This window comes from Anastrepha obliqua, chromosome 4 (genome assembly GCF_027943255.1).
Source record: "Anastrepha obliqua isolate idAnaObli1 chromosome 4, idAnaObli1_1.0, whole genome shotgun sequence".
Taxonomy (NCBI): Eukaryota; Metazoa; Arthropoda; class Insecta; order Diptera; family Tephritidae; genus Anastrepha; species Anastrepha obliqua.
This window is the reverse complement of record NC_072895.1, coordinates 60,052,972-60,077,534: the sequence shown is the minus strand read 5'-3', so window position 1 is coordinate 60,077,534 and position 24,563 is coordinate 60,052,972. Positions and strand designations below refer to the sequence as shown.

General features: G+C 35.9%; 1 protein-coding gene across 2 annotated transcripts in view; it reads right to left on the bottom strand.

Moving 5' to 3' along the window:
* The window catches only part of LOC129243831 (ras-specific guanine nucleotide-releasing factor RalGPS1), a 50,625-nt gene extending 32,939 nt beyond the window's left edge, over positions 1-17,686 (bottom strand). For both annotated transcript variants that reach the window (XM_054881172.1, XM_054881171.1), the window contains exon 1: positions 16,841-17,686. The gene's annotated coding sequence lies outside the window, so the exon portion shown is untranslated. The remainder of the gene's footprint in view (positions 1-16,840) is intronic.
* Positions 17,687-24,563: the final 6,877 nt, after the last annotated feature.

Here is a 24,563-nt window from a genome sequence, read left to right as displayed (position 1 = left end):
TAGCTCAGCGACCGAATTACCGCAGTAGCGAAATAATGAAACTTTATTTTAGATGACATTTTGAGATTGTAAGACTCGATAGCGAGTGAATAAATATATATAATATATATATTATATAATTGGCGCGTACACCCTTTTTTGGGTGTTTGGCCGAGCTCCTTCTTTGTGGTGTGCGTCTTGATGTTGTTCCACAAATGGAGGGACCTGCAGTTTCAAGCCGACTCCGAACGGCAGATATTTTTATGAGGAGCTTTTTTTTATGGCAAAAATACACTCGGAGGTTTGCCATTGCCTGCCGAGGGGCGGCCGCTATTGGAAAAATGTTTTTCTTAATTTTGGTGTTTCACCGACATTCGAACCAACGTTCTCTCTGTGAATTCCGAATGCTAATCACGCACCAACTCATTCGGCTACGACGGCCGTGAATAAATAACGCTTACTTAATTCCATTCGACTTGAAACGGTTGCCAAAATGCGGAACCAAGCTTATCCTACAGGGTACGTACGTACGTATATGGGGTAATTATTTATGCCAGTAGGTGTGTGTTTAAGAGCATTCGCATACCGCAATCGGGCGATGTTTGGTGGGCGGTGGAAGTCAAACCAGGGCCACAATATCATAATATACAACAACACTCAGTAAGAGATCAATTGTGGATGCGGGCGCAAGATACAGGTACGTGTGCACATTTGATTCAATAATGCGCGCGCATTGACTAGCCAACCGCAGAAATAATAACAACAATTAGAGCAACAGAAAAATAATAACAAATATGTAGCAACTGCAAATACAGTATAACAACAATAGCACAAATAATAATAGGTAACAGCACATCATTGAGACCGCGAGAATCGACACCTTGGCAGAAATATATGTAGAAAAACGTCTAAGCGCCGCCAGCTCAACAATGGGAAATTAAAAGGTGGAATAGCGAAGGTGCTGAAACGAGGTACTGAATGAATGCAGTGGTGGAAGTTTTTCCGCATTGGCTTAGCTTACGATGTGGCAAAGCTTTGTTTATACAAGGTATATGTATATATGTGTGTGTCATAGACCTTTCGTGACATCACATACTACGAAATTGCTTAACATTCCATAAAATTTGTTATCAGTATTGCTCTTTTCTGGATATTTATAGAATATATGGTGTAGTAGATGCAGTTTTGAACATTGACCAATTACTAGAGGAACCATCAGCGCCACAGAGGTCATGTGTCACATTTTTTCATTCAATAATAATAATGCCTTCTGATACAATAAATACCGCAGTTATCACTTCAATAGTAATTTATAGTTAACGATAATTTCAATAGATTAATTGATGGAATTTGTAAAAGTCTGTTTGGGCCTGAGCTGAGTCAAAGTGCAAGTTTCAAGCACCTACAAAATACCATTGATTTTTGACAATTTCTCTTTCGCTGTTTTTATATGGAAGAAAAAGGCTAGAACCGCCAAATTAAAAAAAATGTATAATCAAAGTTTTTAACTTTTTAATTAGAATATTTAGAAAATTTCTGGGTATGCAGTTTTATAGCCTATTCAATTTTAGTATAACAATGTGCAAGCTTGAAGTCCCTCAAAAATTGCATTGAGTTTTGACAATTTTTTTTCTTGCATACGATGTTGGGCATTTTCTTTCATATAAAAGACATCCGAACATACATATGTATGGGTGTACTAAGTTACTCATAAACTCGACTGGAATATATAAAGAATGAAGGGGAATTACGCGCATGCTTGTGTAAAACGATGCCTATAATCCTAGTCATGTAAGCCAATGCCATAATCACGCCCCACACCTGTCTCATCAGTCAGTCTAGTATTTATATTAATGAAAAAGTCGAGTACGAGTACAAACAATTTGTGTGGTTTCGTTATATTCACAAATTGTAGAAATACGCAAGTAAACCTTCGGGATGTATTCCGTAATCGCACTCACCTTAAAGCCTAAGCAATGCATGTTTACTCATACAGTACATAAGTACTTATACATTGGTTTTTTACTTTCATGAAAACAATAATATTTTTAGTTTTATGTCGGCGATGGATTTTCTTTCCAGCGAAAAACAAGAAGCTCTTCATTTATTTTGTTATAAAACACACACAAAAAATAAAATGGTCTACGCAGTTGTTCTTGCGTCATGCGATTGTATTTGTATGTAGTACAAGAAAATATGTTTGGAATTTCTTCGGGAATCACTTGGCTATTTTTATGAGGCTGATTACCGTGTTGCTTTATGTAGCTAAATTTACTTGCATACGTATCTTCAATTAGTGTAATAAGCGCAAATATATTTTTGGAACGATTTCATACTCGATGATGTAAAACACCTATTGGCGGCTAAAATGAGCAGAATGATTAAGACCTAAAACCTGTAAGAAAAATGAGAAAATGTTTTGATATAAAAAAATAAATAAAAAGGATGATCTTTAATGTGGCTGATTGAAAACAATCAAGGCGCAAGTATCTTATTTGTTTGGATTCTGAGAAGCAGAATGGGATATAGTAGTGGATAACGGATGCATTTATTATGATTAAAATTTTATTGATCTTACGATAAATGTGTGGTTCAGTAATTTACGGCGCAAAAATACAAGAAAAATATATATTACATAAAATAAAATGTGAATTTGCAATATACAGCGAAGTCAAAAGGGCTGAGTTTGGAGCGAAGAGCAGTTTGTTATACATGCATAGTTTGTTATACACTTGCGCCCACATAATTACATAAGTCAGTTGATATTTTTATAATATTCGCAATATTTTTCAAGCAAACATTTTTTTGTCAATTTTTTATAAAAATATGGTTCATTGTATTCATAAATCTTATAAATCTAACTTCCAAACCGTATACAAGACTCACAAAAATTTTAAAAATTCTCTTAAAAATTGATCACTTTTTAATTAGAATCTTAAGAAAAGGTTTGTGTATGATGTTGTATAGTGCATTGAATTTTACTACAATATAAAGTTGAAGTCACTGAAAAATCGCTTGCATTTTTGGCAATTTTTTTTGCATGCGATGTTGAGAATTTTCAACAAATTTTAGATCGTTGCATTTGTGAAGTGTATAATCTTTGGCTTCTGTAGAGAACAAATTCATGTTGTAATGCTTTAACTTTAAATGGTATTTCAGAAAAAAGAGGTGAATAAAAAAGATGATTAAAATTCACGACAAGCACAATAAATAAGACACCTTGTGAATTGCCCAGATTCAACTAAACTATAAATGAATAAATGGCGCTTACACTTCTGTCAGGTGTTTGGCCGATCTCCTCTTCCTATTTGTGGCGTGCGTTTTGATGTTGTTCCACAAATAAAGTCATCTACAGTTTTTAGCCGACTCCGAATGGCAAATGAATTTTATGAGGTGCTTTTTCATGGCAGAAATACACTCGGAAGTTTGCCATCACCTGCCGCGGTGTGACCGCTATTGGAAAAAACTTTTTCTTAATTTCGAACCTACGTTCTCTCTGAATTCCGAATGGTAGTCACGCACTAACCCCGCACGGAATCTTCTCCCAGCACGAATAATGGCTTTAGATACCACATCGACATCGCCTTCTTTTATTAGGTCGCTTTTTTTCTTTTCTATTCAGTATAAATGTTTCAGTCGGTTTTGTGGTATACTAAAATCATTGATAATGAAGAAATTTTAATACCAAATAAGAATTAATTCGATAGGTGGTACATATCCACCTAATGATGTCAGAAGGTCCACACCTCTATGAGCTCACTGGCAAAGCATAAAGCACTACATACGACCTTTAAACGATCGTTCCCAAGACAGTCCGTTCTACGTTACCGGAACGACCCGAATTTATCTTCGTCCAATGAGGGACACTCCAGTGCATGTATGGGGAATGTTTATGCTGCTACAAAAACTTTTGAATGATACTCAATAAACATAATTAAATGGCATTATCAGAGATCACAACTGTTGTTGATGAATCACTCAAACTGGCTTCTGAGATTTTCACAGCACTGTAGCAGATAAATCTCAAAATACTATAATCAAACCCCACACGACTGCAACTACCTATTCAAATGTTCTCATAAAACAAATAGCCTAAAATCGCTCCCTTCTGGTCCGATTCCATCTGTGGGCATGGAGCAACCACTTGCGAAATTTTAAAAAAATTGTATCTGCTATTATCTACTAGCGATCGGTAGGCAATTGTATTTCTACCTCGAAAAAGCTTCTCATAAAAACCATCTGTCGTTCGGAGGTAACAGCCATTATCAAAATAATAGATACGCGATGTTTTTAGCAGTTTTGACTACTTTTCTTTTGTAATTTTAATTTTCACTAATTTTTTAATACGTCTTGATTAATTTTTCTATATAAGGAAAGAACATTTTTTTGTATGAAGAAAATGGAAAGGCAATTTTGAGGCACTTCAAAGTTGCACTCTAATCTAATAAACTATGTATAAAACTGCGTACCTCAACTTTTGTTTTAAATTCTGATAAACAAGTTTGAAAAGTTGGGTTTAAATGATTTTCATTGGACTATCGCCCGCCGTAGCCGAGTGGATTGGTGCGTGACTACCATTCGGAAAAGATTGCTCAAGCCATAAGTCCTTCGTAAAAAGACGCGAATCATAATTGCTCAATGTAATAAGTACTCGTTTTATTGCCAAACTCAATGAGGGTAAAAAAACTGCCTAAGCGATCAAACATATTTAAATTCAATTTCTACTTAAAACAAATTCCTTGCAACTTTAGCGATTGCTGAGAAAAATGTTTATTGAGCAAACATATATTTTTTGTGTACATTACATACATCCACTTAAGAATCTCTTTGCTGGCTCAGCAAGAGTTAATATCTACTTGCAAGACACTGCGAAGCTAAAAATTATACGAAATAAGTTATCGGTTGTTATTGGAAAATAGGGTCATTTAAACAAAAATTGGCATACAGTAAACACATATGTACATACATGCATCCCAAACAAAGCTCATCGTCCAAAAAATATTGCCAGACGAGAATCTTCCAAATACCAAAGCGAAAAGATAAAAAATATATTAAAAAATAACCCTCTGTAGGAAAATTTAAAACTAGTGCAAAGTGGCATGGATACTATACATATTTTTTATATACAGCACGGACTCGGAGCAGCTTTCTGTTTTTTGAAATTATTTCTTGATTTCATTGCCTCCAATTCGTTTGGTACTTGTAGCAATTACTGTAGTTTAAGTACCTTTTTCCAATAAAATCAAAGCTGATGCCCAAAACGAACTATCAAAAAAATAATGACTGTCCCAGCAGGGCAGAATCTTAAGTTAGATTAAGCTACAGTAGTTCTCATTCTCTATGATGGTGTAAAAGAGCCCACTTAAGCCTCTAGGCCCATTGTGATTTATCTTATGGGGGTACAAGTCTCCCGCTCTAATTCTTCATGTGGTACAACTACTGCGCCTCTCTAATAAATAATCAAATATTGTAGACGGTTGCAGACTTTAAGGCAAAATTTTCGACACACACATTTAGAACATAGATTGAGGTTGATTGTAGTGCCACTATAATAGAATAATAATAATGGTAACGATTGCTGGTTATTAGAAAGCCGCTTAGAAAATTTGGTAGTTTACAGATTTTCACACCTGAGACATCTTCGTTGAAGTTAATCAAGCCATGATATGATATACAAGGTGAAGTCCAAAATATACAAGACTACGCTAAAATAGAAACGACAGGAGCTTTGTTTTGATAACTTCGAGTTTATTTATTCAAAATAGTCCCCTCTGGCCGCGATCTAAAAGCTTTTCGAAAGAGTGTTTCAGGTCATTGAGCGGAACGTCCTGCAGGATGTCGGTACAAGCCTTTTGGATGGCCTTTACGGACGCAAAACGTTTTCCTTTCATGGCCAAATACAATTTTCCGAATAGGTAGAAGTCACAGGGAGCCATATCAGGCGAATACGGTGAGTGATAGATGGTTAAAATGCGATTTATAGTCAAAAAATCAGTCACAAGAGTGGATCCGATGAGATGGTGCATTATTATACAATAAGCGCCAGCATACTCCTTCGCGGTATTCAGGGCGAATTCGACGAGTGCGATGCAACAAACGCTTCAAAACGCCAAGATAGAAAATTGCATTGACGGTTTGGCCCATTGGCACGAACCCCTTGTGGACAATTCCCTTGGAATCGTAAAAGCAAATGAGCATCGACTTGATTTCTGACTTCCCCAAACGCGATTTTTTGTGTGGTGGCTCGTCTGGGGCCTTCCATTCGGCACTTTGACGCTTAGGTTCAGGTTCATGTTGGAAACACCACGTTTCATCACCAGTTACAATGTTGGAAAGGAAGTTATCGTCTTGATGTGATATACTTCTTTATGCAAATAAAAATCTGGCAAAGGCGGGGTAGCTGAGGATTTATTGAATTAAGAAGAAAAGAAAAAGTGATGGAAGCAACATCGATACGACGAGAAAGTGATCCGCTTATACGAAGGGTGATCCTAAAATTATTTATATACCGACGCTACTTGGGCTGAAATTTGGAGTTCATTAAATAATTTAATGCCGCGATAACCGCTTTAAGATCAGAATATTCAATTTTTTAAAAAGTGTGAGCTGTTAGGCGGCTAGGTCTGTTTAAATTACACTACAGCAGTCATCGTCACCAAAACTAGTCTGGGTTCCAAATACACTAGAAATACACCAGAACGTAAATGGTACATTTTTCCGGCAGAGCAGCAGCCACACAGCCATTTATAATAATGTAAAGATTGGAGATGTACAAATGTTTGCATGTGGACAAGCCACAGCAAAACAGACCCCACCAAATTAATAAATACAATTGTAGATTCATACATACATATATATGCACAAATATGCTTGCACAATTGCTTGCGAAATTTTTAAATGTTTTAATTTCAATTTTCAATGTCAAAATTTGTTAATTTTTAATTATTATATTCACATATGGCCGTATAAATATGTATGCATGTACAATTAATATTTTCTTTAATCAAGCATGTGTATACCAGCCAGCGAATGCTAATAAATAAATCATCTGGAATAATATGCCTAATTGACATTAAATGTATTCAATGTAATGCCAGTGGAATTAAAAGAAAGCAAGCATATACATAATAATAAGAAAGATATTTGAGAGAAATTTAAAAAGGTCAATATTTTTAAATAAAAACATATATAAGTATATTATGGGTGAGGAAATATTTTGAAAGGCGGCTGATGGGTTTGCGATTAGTCACTACTTACTGCGGTAGTCGCCGCAGGGGCCATGCCAGCCTCCTGCGCCAAGGTCAATCGACTTATGAAATATGCCGTTGAATGGTTTGGTGGGTGATAAGACAATCGAATAGTTGTATGAAAAATTGTTTACATACATATGTTGTCTGTTTCAATGTCCCATACATATGTTTTTGTCATTCGAATTCATTCGCTGCAAGTTCAATAACCGTGTTGATTTTCAGCCGAAATGTCAACCTTCAAAGCAGGCAGGGAACTGAGATTTGTTCACATATGTAAATGAGTAAAGACTCTATCGCCTCGATGACAAATGAAAGTGTGCGATTCACAACCGATTGTTTACCAAGATAAAATAGAAAGAACATATTTAATTAGTTAGCGATAATCAGCGGTCTACGAATTGTAAATATCTTACAAAGAATGGGGCCGGCGCGCGAAAATAAAACTTAAATGGCTAACAGCCAGCAGACAATAGCTGAGTGCAAGTGGTGTAAGTAGCATTTTCACATAAATTTCTCAAAAGGAAGAGGTTACTCTATTCGTGTATTTTTTCAGTTAATTTAGGTGAAAACATTCCTTAAACTTATGTGCGTTGCAGTCAAAGTTATATGAATTCTTTCCATATGTCAGAGTGGGTTCTTGAAGACTTTGTTATGACGTGAATTGTAATTAAGAAAAGGTTATTTATCAGAAAAAAAAGACGTTCCTACGGCAGTCAGTTGTACGCTGCTGGAACGACTCGGATTTATATCTACCCAAGGACTCTCAGTCCAGCAGCATGTCCTGTATATCTATGATTAACCCTTTTGCATCACCTCTTGAAATGCGCGATGTACTCAAAATACCTAATGTTACAGGATTACCAAAATTATTTATTTCGCTCAAACTTGAACAAAATATTATTGTAGTTCATTGCGGATTATTCCGTTCTTGGTAATAAGAGAGTTTTTGTTCGCGCGGACTATTCCGCTCTTGGTGATCAGAGCGAGTTTTTCTTCGCGGATTATTCCGTCGAATGATGCGAAAGGGTTCATGTTTATGCTGCTACAACAAGAGACCAAAAAAATTATATACATATATGTATCTCATTATCATGTCACTAAACCTTAGTAGCCAAGTCAACTTCAGATTCCATAATAAAGGCTAAAAGTTCATTATTTGTCGCATGCCTAATAGCAAAACTATCAACTACACATTTCTTGAAGGAAATGAATTCAAAATTAGTCAAAAAATGTATTGAGAAGTCTCTTCTACCTCAACGCAAACATTGTCTCAGTTGGCTTTCCAACTCCAAAAACCCAACTACAAAATCATGTAGCATTAAAGAAATGGTAAAAATAGAGCGAATCAAACGGTTTCTTAGTCTTATACCACGAGAATGTTTCCATTTATGGGTAGTGAAAATAGTGTTAGTTTAGCTGCTCTATGGATTCTTAAGTTGGTGGTTTCTACAAGAGATTTTTTGAAATAATGGGCAAAACGAATCTATTAGGTGGGAGCTAATGGGTCAAAATGTTTTGAAAAAATATATCCCATGCAATTTTTCTGTATATGTCTTAACCGTAAAAAAACGAACTAACTTTTTCTAAACCAGCGAGTTTTTTCTTACTGAATAGGTATACTTTCAGAAAATGTTAAGAGTCCTAGCTGGTTTCAGTTGCCACAAAATTGCCGCTTAGTGTTATTAATCTGCTGCCAAATCTCATTTCTCTAGCTTTTAAACAGAAATGCATATATTTCCACTGAACATCTGTTTACCATTTACGGACGTAGTTCGCTCAAGGGTGCTGTTGATGCTTTGTATAACAGATGGTACAATGCCAAATGGTCAAATGCATACCTGTATATAAGGTGATGATATGCAGTTTTGCGTCTGCGAGGGTGAGGCAAAGGAATTTTCCATATCGGAGACAGATTTAAACCGCAATTGCAAATTGCCAGTGCGGAGTTGACTTAAGGGGTTATATGGGTTTCGTGGGTTCAAAAAATAGATTTGTTTGCTTATTAATTTCTACAACATCTCAAGAACATTATCCTAAATTTTCAAGTTGATCCGAATAATAGTTTCGGAGATACCGCCTTCGGTAGGTGTGCGCTCCAAGCCACTTTTATTGTTACTCAAAACTTTAAACGCGTTTTTCTCGGAACCGTATTTTCAAAGTCGCTTGTCAAATGTTCTTGAAAACTACTGAACCGATCTTGATGAAATTTTACACAGGCATTCGAGATACAATTTACTCGTGCTTGAACGAAGGATTTTCTTTTCTTTTCAATTACAACTATTTAAAAAAAAAAAAACAAAATGTCAAGCAAATTTGGCCGAAATTTTCATTTTTTTGGAAAAATGCCTGCCAAAATTCCAATTTTTAATTTTTTTTTCTTTCCTTCGTTCAAGCACGAGTTTATGGTCTTAACTAAAACAAAAATAAGTCTTTTCATTTTTAATGATCCTGTCAGGAGTTATGCTGACAACGCGGACGCCCCTTTTTTTCGAGGAGATAAAATTTTTTTTTTTTTGAAAATTTCAGAAATTATTCTTTAAATATGTACCTATAAGACAGAAAAAACCCCTTTACACCTGGAAATACCAATATTTTTGGTGCATTATTATTACCTAAGGCTAATATAGAACACCCAGTATTAGGTTCTATAATTTTGGCTGGTGTTACAATGAAATTAGATGGGTATGGTTTATTCCGAGAATTTTCCCTTATTTTTTAAACGTTAGTGGCTCGGAAGGCAAAGGCAAACCTCCGAGTGTATTTCAGCCATGAAAAAGCTCCTCATAAAACATATCTGCCGGTCGGAGTCGGTTTGAAACTGTAGGTCCCTCCATTTGTAGAGCATTAAGACGCACGCCGCAAATAGGAGGAGGAGCTCGGCCAAAAACCCAAAAAAGTTTATACGCGCCAAATTTTATAAATAAATATAAATATCAAGGTTTCCCATGAGTTAATCCTCTGGATGGGCTGACAACAAAAAATTAAAAATGAGAGTAAATAAAGTGTCGGGTAATTTTTGTTGTTTCAAAGGGTAATTCATCATCTTTTTTACACCACTACAGTCGCAAGTACCTTGCAAATTACAACCAATACTTTGTTTTGCGAATACTCACAATAGCAATGGTTGTTGCTGCGTGAACTTTTCAGCGTTTTCAGCTCTTTTGTTTTTATTTCCATTCAACTCTGCTGGTTGTCAGTCAGCAAAAGTGTTCAGCTGCACGCATTTACAATAAGTTCTCACATGCATACACAAATACATATCTATTTATACATACGTACATATGCAGCTGCACTGGGCCAACTAGGCATATGTTGACCAAGTGCAAAATGCTACAAGCAGCCGCCAAAATGTAAAAGCGCTCAGCAGTAACAATAAAAATGCATTGTAGTGTAGAGCAAAACAAAACACGAATAAAACAAAATAAAAAGGAAAGCATGTAGAGGAGAGGAAATGAACTACTACATACAAAGTATGTCGATGATGTTAAGTGAAAAACGTTAATTGTAGGAGCAAACATGTGAGACGTCAAAGTGTCGACAACTTAAAAGCGTCTACATACGAATACATGAGTGGCGGCTGGCTCTCGGCAATATCGAGCGCTTACCAAACTGGAACAGGGTGTAGTGTGTGAAGGGCAACTAATGAGGCAAAAGGGGCACATAGAGTCAGCTGCAAAGTTGCAAATGCGTTGAAAAGAGTCTTAGATGTGTGTATATATTTCTGTATACATGCATATTTATGCACAAATGTGTGTATTTATGTGCAACGGAAAGGCAGAATCTTCCAGCGAACATGATTTTGACCCACATTGCAACGTCGATGCGTCGTTAAGTGGGCCAAAACGGCTACTTTGAGCAGCCCACAAGCAATATAAACAAAAATAGCGGACAATTCGAAAACAATTGTTTAGAAACACTTTCGCGAACAGTTTGCTTGCTTTGCACTTTCTTTGTATGTTTTGTGCTGTTGGTTTCTCATCCACTTAACCAATTTGAATGTTTTTCTTATCATATTTTTGTTCCACTAATTCAGGTATTTTAAGTCGAAGATGTTACTTGGTTGATTGCGATTGGGGTATTGAAAATGCATATGTTTTTAAATATCATAGCTGTGGCGAAAAAAAAATTTTTTTTAAATAACCTTTGAATTACGTCTAATACAATGTGAAACCTCGGAGTGCATTGCAGTCAGCAAAAAGCCTCAGCTGCATTGAAAGTAGTGTTGGGCAGAATTGGTACCTAAGGTAATAAGTACTCGTCTCCAAAACAATAGCCAGAACCCGATTTTTAAAAGTATCGATGCTGGGCACAAGAAAGTTTTCAAAAGTACTCAGTACTAAACCATGAAATTGAAAATTGCATGAATTCATAGCCCTCATTGTAAAATCTCAAATAAGCATTTTATTTGTACTCAGTGGTGACTTACAGTACTCAAAAGAAGTCACGAAATGCACGACACTTCTTTTGTATGATAGATTTGGACGTTTTTTCAGCCACTTCAAATGGCACTTTATTAATTCAATAATAAACTTAGGTTTTTTTATAGGAATCCATGCTCTTATGTGGTATACAGAAATATTAATTTCTTGTATATACTAGACTATGTTTTTATTAGACTAAAAAATTATAAATAAAAACACAATATAGCCTATTTTGATTATACAGTTTGAAATTTTGAATTGTTGAATTTTTGAAAAGCTTGTACAAAGCTTAAAACATCTCATTTCAAATATAGGCTGCGAAAGTGCTCACTAGATTGTTTTAAAAATATATAACTTACTAATAAGAGTTAATTTTATAATATGTAAATACTCACAGCCTCCGAACGGCATATGGTTTTTTATGAAGAGCTTTTTCATGACAGAAATACAATCAGAGGTTTACCATTGTCTGTCGAGGGGCGAAAGCTAACAATATTTTCTATCATTTGCTATTTCGAGCCCGGGGTTTCGAATTCGTACACCTCCGAATGGTAGTCACATGGCATGAGTATGTTTAAAGTTTGATTTTAGTCAACTAAATTTATAATAAATCCATTTCTTCTATGAAAGTATTCATTAGGGTCATAATGCTTAGGTAACACAATAGCGTCATTTTGGCGGAATTCATAAAATATTATTCTGGGACTATATTTATTTATAATTAAGTAATTTTTACCAAAAAGGTATTTAATTCTTCCACTTTCTTCGCCCTTCTTAAATACGACCTTTTGTAAGGGAGTGTCAGAATTCTAATGTCACAAGTGAGCAAACCTTTAATAATTGAATCATGATATACAGGTATATGTATATTATAAAAAAAACATCGTCTACAGAGTATTTTGGCAATGTCTAAAATAAGGCCCATTAGTGAAGCCAATCAAACGGACTACAGTATTCTATTACACATAATACCAACTACTGGACTTATAGAGCAATCATCACGCCATTCGGGTATACGTTACCTGATCAACCCCGATTCATATGCGGCCAAGAACTTCCACTCCAGCAAAACTCTCGAGCATTCACAAAAACAGCAACAAGGATCAAAATAGAGTAGCGACAAACAGTAATTCAGTGCAAAATTAAGAGAGGAATTAAACAAATATACAAATACAAACATATAGAATATAGGGCAATTCTCTCCTTTAATTGAAGTTACATGATATGAGCAGTGCTTTGCATCCTTGAATGTGAATGTACGTGGGAACAAAGACAGTACAAAACAGCTGCTATCACTTATATTCTTATAAGTGAGAAGAATAAGAAAACAACGAAAGAAAACCAGTTGGAAACAACAATACAAATATTTTTACGTGCATATTTTCTGCATCATCTTAAAATATTACCAAACGCCATACAATCACTAGATAGGAGGGAAACACAAATACAACAACAAAGCGGTCAACAAATCACAAGTAGCGACAGAGGCAGCGGAGGTTTTGTGGCAGCTGCAGATGAGAGGAACCTGCAGATATCAAGTGAAAAAAAATCAAGTACTGATGAATGCGGAGTATAGATAGCTAGCAGCTGGAACGACGCAATATCAACAACCACAACAGCAACTAAGGCTCTACATACAGCAGCAATAACTACTCTAGCAACAGCGAAAATGACAGATGCACCTGAGACATTAAAAACAGCTGTAAAGCTCAAAATATTGCAGCTGTTTCTGTACAATATTTTAGCTTATAAGCACAAGGTCGGATTTGTTGCATAGCGTACAGTTCACTATTGTTGATTTGGGATTATTAATTGGAAAATCAATTGGCGAATCGTACGTTTCGTACCCTTCCTTCCCTTGTGGTCGATTGACGAGTGCCTCTCGAAATAGAAGTACAGGTGTGAACTGCGGCCAAAATGCTTCAACCAAGCCCATTTCGTTCAAATATTCAGAGAATAGTTCAATATTCAAACTTTCATTTTCTCGGTAAGGATTATCACTGCCACGATACGGATGAGCAAATAATGACCATTGTCCTAAACATTTTCGAGACGGTTTAAAGTTATTTCTAATAAGACGATATTCTGATAAGATGATAAGCCATCTTTCTTCCCTGCATACAACGAAGCATTCTTCACAAGTCTGAAGACCTCTGTATTTACTTTTGAAACTCTCTGCCTGCTTTGAAAGAAACGCCTTCCACTACACATTTTTCATTTCAAACATTTTTTTTTACAATATATAGTACCTACAAATTTACATAATAATCTTAGGTTATATTGCTCATTGGGCGCTAGAATATCAATAACGATTTTGATAAGCAATAAACTTGAAAGAAAAACATTTTCATGCATATATGTACACACGCATGCATTCATACTTTAAAATATAGACAGAAAATTTTGTTTAGCTGCTTATCAGCGCATTCGAGGTAAACATGCTTCGAATGGAATTTCGCAGGCTAATTTAACAATTGATTGACGATGACGCATTGATTGCTGCCTGCGCAATCGGTTCATTCATACCGATTTTCATTCCACGTCAAAATAATAAACATTAGTTTTTCACTGCCCAATGCCTTTTGTGCAATGGACTTTAGTACGAGTCAATAAAAATGAGTTCCATTCAGAATAAATTCATCAATATTAAACTAAATAGAAACACCTGCTCAACGGGTCCCAACAGGCGTCAATGTTAAATACGCGTGCGAGTGTTACCGCTAGTATATGCAGAAGTACCCTTTAGTTTGTGGAGGTATTTGAAGATGAGCAGCGTTGCTGCAGCCAACTTCTTCCCCGACCAAATAGCTGAACTCGTGATCACTCCCTGTGTCTACATACTTTTCCTGTATTTATTTTCTTTTAAAATACTTTACCAATTTTACGATTTTCACACAGCGCAATTCAGCTTTTGCTTGCTATTTTTCGGTACATTTTACCCAAAATAAACATATTTACAACAACGTCGCTATAGTTCAATTAAGAAAAACAGAAATGTTGATACAAGAATATTTTTTTTTTTATTTATTTTCAATATTCAATTGGAATTCAATGTAATGGAATGAAAAAGTAAATTTCAATTGAGTTAATAAACAACATTGAGAAAATTGTAACAAGAAATAACTAAAAATTATTTCATAAATAAATATGCTTGACAGCAATTTGCACGTAGACAAAATGGAATAGAAATATAAATAGAATAGAAGGGCGAACAAACTTCGACCCTAAGATATCTAGGATAAAATAGGACCTCTCTTTTTTGTATAATAAGTAGCTTTTACCCCAACAGCTATTTTCGGATCGGAAACTTGACTGAAATTAAAAATTTTCAATTTTTTTTCAAAAAGTAGTACGAAAATTGAAAATAGTGTTTTTCCAAGTAACGCCCCTATTATTGTTGATGTTATAGCAGTTTACAAAGCCCTGCAAAGTGCAGTGAACTCATAGGTTGCTTTTGTTGGCCAGATGTAATCTTGGTAACGCACAGCCGGACGTTGTTATTATTGTATCAGCATAAACTTTACCCATATAAAAGCGGGTCATTCCGGTAACGTAGAATCGACTGTCATGGAAATGCCGGTTGTTATTGTAGCAGTAATTTTTCCCTGTCAGTGTAGTGTAAATCACCGGTCGTCTTCGTCTAGCTCATCTAATAGACCCAGGAAACTTGCTGTTTCGACAGGTTGGGTCCAGGGGGAGAGGGGTGTTCGATGAGTGGGCTTGATGGTGGTTGTGAAAAGATGGTTAGTGTCGTTCGGGTGCCTTCACATACCGATCGTCAATCTTAGGCTTAGGTTAGGCTCAAGAAACATGCTGGTTTGATGGAGTGGGTCCAAAGGGAGAGCGGTGTCAGGTGAATGGTTTAAGGAGGCACGTAAATAAGAGGTTAGTATCGATCTTCACAAGCCGGATATACATATGTATGTTGAGTATATCGGGGTAGATTTTGGATAGGTGGGAGTTTAACAATAATACAATATCCTGCATTCGGGGGGGGGGGCGGGAATTTAAATAAATGGTAAGAGACCCCCGATGAATGGCATTTGTGGCCTGTCTATATTCTGCCGGGTATAAGATCATTTTCAGCCCATGGCATCCGGTTCTGCGTGCCAGAATGTCTAGGGCTAATCCTATGCAAGAGCTGCCACCCCAGCAAACCAGCCCTGCCTAGTGCACTGAACATCACCCTTAATAATGTAATCGGTAGACGTCGTCTATGTCATCTAACCTGGTTTTTTTCGACAAGATGAGTAGCCAGGTATACATATGTACATATGCATCAGAATGACTTGGGGTTTTCGCAACCAAGGGCTACCGCCCCAGTAAAACTACCCTATTTAGCGCAGTGTCCGTTAGTTTATACAAGCAGACAGCCGATTTGTCGTATGTAGCCAAAAGTGGGCAATACAATTCTGAATTCCTCACTGATATCAAGGAATCAACATTTCACCAGAGATTAGCAAGAAGAATTCGAATTATTCACTCCCACTTAGCAAACCGCTATCTTAGCGCTTTTCAGTTTGTACCTTGAAGCAGCACAAAAATACGTGAATACAATACAATAAATATTCGCATTTTTTACGGTACATACATACCTATCCAATATATCAACAAAGCAATTATAATATATACAAGAATGTGTAAACGCACGCTTATACATATATAAAATTATGCCAAGTACTGCCGTAGCAACAAACCACAATTCAGCGCAAAAGCACAAATCTCAGTATGCATGTACAAGTATTTCAATAGCAGACACGAGACATAAACATATTTCAACAACAACAACTATGAGACTAGAAAATCTTCTTTTATGTATGAATGAATTATTTTTAGGCAACTATCTTTTCATCAGCTAAATTTTGATAAGAAGAAACTTCGCAAAAATTTAAACTGAAAGCAGGCCAGACACAAAGCTGCAAAAAATACCCGAACTACAACCAAGGGAAATTGTGAACATCTTAAAAAACAACAGCAAAATACCAATGTACTGCAGATACGCTTGCAAATTTCATAATTTTTTCACAATATTGTTGGCTAGTGCACGAGCGTCATTTGCCTGCGCCAAAAAGGCACCTCTACCATCCACATTTCCCCCCCAGAGATGTTCGTGGTTGTTGAAAATTTTCTACCTGTCGAGGCGTAACCAAGGCGAAACGTTAATTTTCATGCAATTTCAAAAATACTTACCCTCTTCCTGACGAGCGCCCACTTAGGCTTGTGCTTTGCTGGTTGACAAACGTATAGCCAAGCAGCTGCGCGATCACACCCCTTTTTATTATTTAATTTTAATTATTAGTATATTTTGTCTGTATAGTGGCGTTTTCAAAGCGACATCGCCACCAGCGCCAACGCCATCATCTACGAGTATCACAGTCGTCGTCGTTTATAATTTGCCACTAATTTTTATTATTATTGCTGCTGCTACTTTTTCCTTGCTCTGCTTAATGCGCCTGCTTTGGCAAATGCTCTGAATGTCTATCGCAAGATTTCTTCAATTGCGCACCTTTTCCCCCGCCAACACAATCTCAATAATGTATTTAAAAATTGTAAATTTTCACTTTTCCACAATTTTAAATTTATTGCAATTCTGTATACGCTTTTCACTTTTTTGAAATCTCTATATTTTTCTACGCTCGAAAGACACGCCGAATACACTACAGATTTTTATTCTCGCAAATTTCTTCCATGAAATCTTTCACATCCAAATTTTTATTTCATTTCACTAGCATTTCTTCAATGCAAGAATTTCGTTTTCGTTAATATTATTTCTTAATTCAATTTAGTTTGGAAGTCGAGTGAAAATTTTAATGAAGAAACACTGCATGAAAATATCGATGCAATGACAAGAAATGCTAAAAGGCAAAGCAATGACGGCAGCATACACGGAAAAACCTCGCACGACCGCGGATTCCACAAGCCAATATATACACACAATTTTCAACTGCTTTTTCCCACGATAGAATTGAAAATGATGAAAATGTAAATCAAATGAAAATCCAACGGCTGTGTGGCGGTCACCGCAAGAGAAAAATAACAAACATGTAGATGGCAATGACAGAAAAAGCGAATGAGTGTGTGGCAAAATGACAAAAATACAGCACTGCCACCTTGAACCATTATGGGAACAGTTGTAAGGAATATAAGGGCATGTTTATACTCCAACTTACTGGTTTTTGAAATAGTAATAGGTACTCGGATATATTGAGTGTAATCTGATGGAATTTTAGTGCATGTACCAAAATTGCAAATTTTCGATAGAATTTTCTTGCTGCTAATAACGGTACTTAAATTATTCAACGTAATGAAAAATAGAGGAGATATCGAAGCACAAAAATCAATCTTCTGCATTTTAAAAACGTTAATATCTCTTTAACTACTGCACCGTATACAAAGCGTAGTGCATCTTAGTTAATTAAAATATTGCCTTCATTTTGATATTAATACGTTTAAATTCGAGCTCTTCTATAATAATTTATTGCCCAAATAAACAAAAATCCTGAATCAAGGGAAAGCGCATGCAATACAGTGAAAAGGAACAATTTAGATTATTTTTGAGCATACTTTTCAACCTAAATTAAATTGCAGAAATCGTTAGAGCAAGCGTTAAGTGTGCAATAACTTTTTTAGCAGTTTTTAAAAGATTCGTAAAATAATGGTTCAAAATATATTATATTGCTAAATAGTCCCAACACCACCACAAAATTGTTAATTTCATATAATTATATATTTGATAAAATCAAATAAATTAATATAGTATTTGAAAGCAAGCAATATATGATGTTTGACAAATGAGCTCACAAAGTTGAGCAGCTGTTTTGGCTAAATTGAAGCAGTACTGGAAACATCCAGCTTTTGCATGAATTTTTGAAAAAATTAATTTTTTTTTGAAATATACGAAAAAGTCTACATAAAAAGATTTTTTTTCGGAAATTTGCAATGTAAATATAACTTCATTAAAAAGTTTATTCAATCTCAATCTCTTTATTTTTTTAACTTTGTTTTCGACAGCACACCGAAGAAACAATTGTGTTAATTTTTCCTAATTTAATATAAAAAAAAATACTTCTAAGTTTTCGAATCTTTTGTATAAACATTTTATTATCTCAAACAAAAAAGTATTTGCAAAGTATCTTAATTACCTCTCCCATAATCTGCCTGGGTATGTAAACGGTTTAGAAAGTTTAGTTATATTAACGTTTCTAAAATGCAAAAAGTTTACCTTTGACCTTCGATAGCTCCTCTATTTTTAAGTGAAACAGTGCGTAATCTTTACTTGTTCCCCTATCATTTCAGGGCCAGCTGTCTTGAAAATATCGTTGAGAGGTATGTAGTTCAACTTCTACTTTGTACCACAATGATCGTATAATATATAAATAAATGTTTGCTGTTTATCTTATTATTAATAATAAATATTTATTTTTCCTAATGGTGTGGATTTTGCTCAAAGAGAGTGGAATTTTATATTGCCAATCCACTTTTCTATCCACCAACTTACAGGGTTTGATTGAAAAGTAATTAGCCTTCCCGCGCGGAGCGTCTGCCAAGCGATCAACCGAATCGGCTGGTGGGGGAAAATGATCTTGGACCTTCCCCTTCCACTAGAAACCGGGTCCAGTTCGCTGGCAACAGCGGTGCAGTCAACATTGCTCCGCGCGTGAAAGCTGTTTTAAAAGTGTGTTAGGATTTTGCAGTGGCGAAAATGCAGCTGATCATCTTTTTCGACTCTCGAGACATCGTCCACAAGAAGTTTGTACCTCCAGGAAGTACTGTAAACCCGGCATTTTATAAAGAAGTGCTCCTTCGGCTGAAAAACCGCGTCGCCCGAGTTCGGCCCGACCTCGTCAACAATTGGACCTTTCATCACGACAATGCGCCGGCGCACACCGCCTTTCTCTGCACCTCTGCATTGGCCAAGATGGGCCGGTGCTTTCCCACTCTACCTACAGCCCAGATCTGTAACCCTCCGCCTGAAAAGAAAGCTGCAGGGGAGGCGTTTCGACTCCATCGAGGCGATCCAAAAAACTGTGACAGCCGAATTGAACGGGATTCCGGCGGATGAGTTTAAAAAATGTTTCTTGCAGTGGAAGGATCGCTACCAGCGGTGTATTGACGCTCAAGGGTCCTATTTAGAAGAATATTAGTTGTACAAGCCAAAAGGTTTAATAAAACTGCTTAAAAAAATAAGGCTCATTACTTTTCAATCAAACCCTGTAAGCTCACACACAGAAATAGTTTGATAGCTTGAATTTTTTACAAGTGGGCTAACTGCAACTCCATTCCATTCTCATAGATTACTATGCAGATTCATAATAAATGGCAAATAAATTTTATATAAACGGTGCTTTTAAGATAGAAATATTGTTAGAATGATTTTTTTTTGTTTTTTTTTGACGTGATAACGTCTTATAATTCGATGTAGCCGGCTGCACGCACCAAAAAATTCTGCGTTACCTTGCTCATGCGCCGTTACCTTCCTTGAACTGCAAGCGAGAGCGCGGAACGAACGACAAAGAGGCACAATCGGCCCCCGCGTTCGGCAACGTTCGATGAAAGAATTTGACATCTTTTCGCGAAAAACGCATTCATTGGAAAAAGGTGTATTCAACGTCATCTTGGGCTGCATCACCATATATATTGTTGTTGTTGTTGTAACAGTAATAGGAGCGTTAGATGAGTAGGTTTTAAAGGGCATGTGAAAAGGTGGTTAGTGTCGTGCGGGGTGCCTTCACATGCCGGACCTATGTTTGGTATGTCGAGGTCAATTCTGGATAAATAGGAGTATAACCTGCTACAATATCCACAACGTAATTGTGCCAGTGTTACGCGGGTCTCACGGGGAAGCTGGAACTCTTAATCTGCTGTAGGTGGTGATTGGACTCCGATTACGACATTCGGTGGATGGGAGCTTAAGAAGGTGGTAACGGTCTCCCGATGAATGTCGTTTAATGACTGTCTAAACACTTTCCGGTCCAGTAGATGTCTGTTAGTTTTGTCCTAGATCTCGTCGGCGTAGTGTAGTAGGTGTCTCCTGACGTGCCTGGAAGGCGGCTCTGGCTCTGGCAGGCGCCTACAAGGGTGAAACCTGCGGTAGCACCCTAACAGGAACTGCTTGCTGAGCAGTTTGTTGTGCTTCATTGCAGGGAGCATCTGTGCCTCATTGTGAAGGTGTTGAATGGGAGACATCAGGAGGCAACCCACGCTGTCCGAATTGCAGTGTTTTGGCATGTCTAAAGCTTTATCCACTGCGTGTCACTGGTTCCAGACGACCAGACAGGCAAGAGACAATTCTTTGTCTTTGTCCCAAGTGCTGCCGGCAAGCGATTTGAGGACCTTGTTGCGATTTTGGACTTTAGTAGCAATAGCGGTTATGTGCGCGAGAAAGAGAGCAAACTGTCTAAGGTTACACCCAAAATTTTTGGATTGTTTACAGTCGGAATTGTTGTGTCATCGACTTTTACCTTGCGAGGCAGTTTGACCTCCTTTGTCCAGGTGGTAAAGAGGGTCGCCGTGGACTTAGTGGGCGAAATTTGGAGATTTCTCGCAACGAAAAAGCGAGGAAGGTCGGTGGGTAGTTGTTCACTTTGGAGTACAGGCCATCGATGTTACTGTCCGACACCATTATTGTGCAGTCGTCAGCGTATGTTATGCATATGTTCGCATTCCCCTATTTTGAACAGGTATTTCTGGAAATACCCGTGCCTCGAAAGCATTGTATAAAATATTACTGCACCGAAGTCCCTTTTTTTACTAACCGAGGCGTCCATCTGCCGCGTGCTTCATTTTTCCAGCGGTCTTGCCATAGCCTTATTGTTTTAGGTCTGCTATCTACTTCTTTCATCCCCTCATTATTTAATACCCACAACCTTTTCCTCTTAAAAGCTAGTAAATCTATCGGTATTGAACCGCTTGTCACTTGTACAGCTGACCCTGATACTGTGCGGTAGGAAGACACAACTCTCAAAACTGCCGTTCGATTTACCGATGCTAGGAGCTTACACCGGTGATTTGCCTTGAGCGCACTGGTCCGCAGTTCAGCTCCGCATAAGAGAACGGAGAGCGTGGTAGCTATCATCATTTCCAGTTTCCTTTGGGTTGGTTCTCCTATGTTTGCCATCAGTCTACTGATTAGGGATACTATCTCAGCGGCTTTCTCTGCTGCATGTTTTATTTGTGTCCAGAAAGTTAGTCTTTGGTCCAGCTCTATGCCTAGGTACTTCAGAACCTTATTTGTGGTTTGCGTGTATTAGGCGGTATACAATCACGGCGAATACTAATCTTATATATTTATAATTGGCGCGTACACCCTTTTTGGGTGTTTGGCCGAGCTCCTCCTCCTATTTGTGGTGTGCGTCTTTATGTTGTTCCACAAATGGAGGAACCTACAGTTTCAGGCCGACTCCAACCGGCAGATATTTTTTATGAGGATATTTTTCCTGACAGAAATACACTCGAAGGTTAGCTATTGCCTGCCGAGGGTCAACCGCTATTAGAAAAAACTTTTTCTTCATTTTGGTATTTCATCGGGATTTTAACCCACGTTCTCTCTGACAGCACCAAACCATTCGGCTACTTACCAGCTTACATTTCCATTTGCGTTGTAAAAGTAAAATTCTCGTATTTTAGTTTTTTTGTTAGTTAAGTTTAGTTTATTTGTATATATTGTATGTATAACTTGCATTATGTAAGTACAATTAATTGTATATATTATTTCTTTACCATTCTTTTAATCATTTCTTATAGATACAATTTTCTTCGGTTATCGTTCATCGATTATTGGCTATCCAGTTTTTATTGTGTTGCGACATGCGTAAGAATTGTCGATCATACAAGGTATCATCGTCCATTCGCAATGTTGCAGCATAGTAAAATATAAAAAATAATTTTTGTTTCATGTGTCAGTGAGTGGTGAAAAAAGAACAATAATAACTGTAAAAAAGTAAAGTAAAGTTCCTTTGTTGCAAGTATTGTAGTAATTTTTGGTGTTAGCTGTTATTATGTAAAGCTGTTAGTATGAATTATCGATTTGCTGAATTTATCGTTTATGTTACTCCATTTCCTGCACGGCCTTTCATGTACAAATGTATGTGCTTGCAAAGTACACTATTTCTAACAATTATTCAACAATGTCATATTCTTTACTGTAATATTTATTTGCAAAATGCCTTTTCCATTGTTGGACATACATAATACATACATACATCTATTATTGTTTATTGCTATTTTTTATTATTAGTTTTTTTTTCTTTTCGAATACCTTTTCAGAGTTCACAGTTGACATCTGTTGACGTTTTTTAGTATATTTGTTAGAAATTTTTTTCATTGGCAAGAGTTGATAAAAGTGGAAATTTTTTAATTGAGTGTTTTCTATGAGTTGTAAAATACTTTGTGTTAGCATTGTTTTTTTTTTAATATTTTCAACTGATATTGTTTGCGTTTTTTGAGTCTAAAATATGCATGTTAGTTTTAAAATCCAAGTTTTAATAAATGTAATTGTATATTTTAATTGTTGTACACCACCGTCACTTCTTTTTTGGTTACTAATGTGTGTATATATGTATGTAAATGTGTTTTTGTGTGTGCGATGGTGTACATGTGTAGGGGAATTCAGTCAATTGTGGTTGGTTTGGTTTAGGTCATTGAAATAATTTACATATACATATGTACGTATTTTCTTTTATTCAAAATAATTGAAAATCCTTTTTTAATTGTTTAATTTTTGCAAAATGCATACCTTATAGATATATAAATATATTCATGTGTATATGTACATTGACACTGGCGCCTTAACTATTTACTATTTACGAGTATATACAAAAAGGAGAGTTGTGAAGATGAAAAAATGTAAAATATACTTGTACACGTAATTTTTTTTTAATAAAAATGTTTGAAAATTATACTTTTCAATTGAGTTTTGATATACATATGTATGTTTTTCTATACATAAATAGATATATATGCATGTATGTTTATTAATTTATTTAGTGAGGAATAACCCATGAAATTATGTTCTTATAATTTTTGTTTTGTTTGTTAAGTCACATTTTACCCACATAACTTCTTTAAATGTCTTACACACATACATACATATATGTGTGTATGTATGTAGGTATGCGTATTTTTTAATGCATTTTAATAAGTTCGATTATTATTACTTTTGTCTTTTGTGTATGCATGTGTGGATTTGTGTGTATGTTAATTTAATTTCTATGCAGCATTTTATTTACTAAATTGACACAGATATAGTAGTTGATCACAAAGCGTATGATGTGAGTAAAAAAAATGGAAAAAAGCCTAATATTCATATGTATGTATTGCGCGCACACCACAGTAAAAGCGGTTAAATAAAAACGCTAATTGGGTTTTTTTTCTGGAAAATCGTGCTACAAGAGCAAGCTAACGAAAATTGCTAAATAATGCAATTTTTGTTTTGTACATAAATGGTTTTTAAAAAATCGTTCACAAATGAAAACAACAAAACAAAAACAAAGTGAAGTGAAAAAATTCTTAAAAATGCAACCCTGTTGCATGCGTAATATGCTCTTATAAATATCAAAATAGAATAAAATATTTATATGATATTGTTTTACAATACATACACATTTATTGTAATTAATGTACTTTCATTTGTATAAATATATATTTAACTATGTATATGTTGTATTTATAAATGATTATACGCTATTATATATATCTCATGCTTTTGCAGACGTTTTTCAATTCTTGAGGCTTTAATTGTTTAACAAATAAATTTCTTTTATTCCAGTTTTCTTACTTTTCTTTTTAGCACGCAACAATTGTTTTTTTTTTTTTTTTTGTATTTTATGATATTATATAATTTACACTGATAAGTACACACACATACAATTAAAATGTATTTTTTAATATTAGTCAATTATAGCCAGAAAATGAG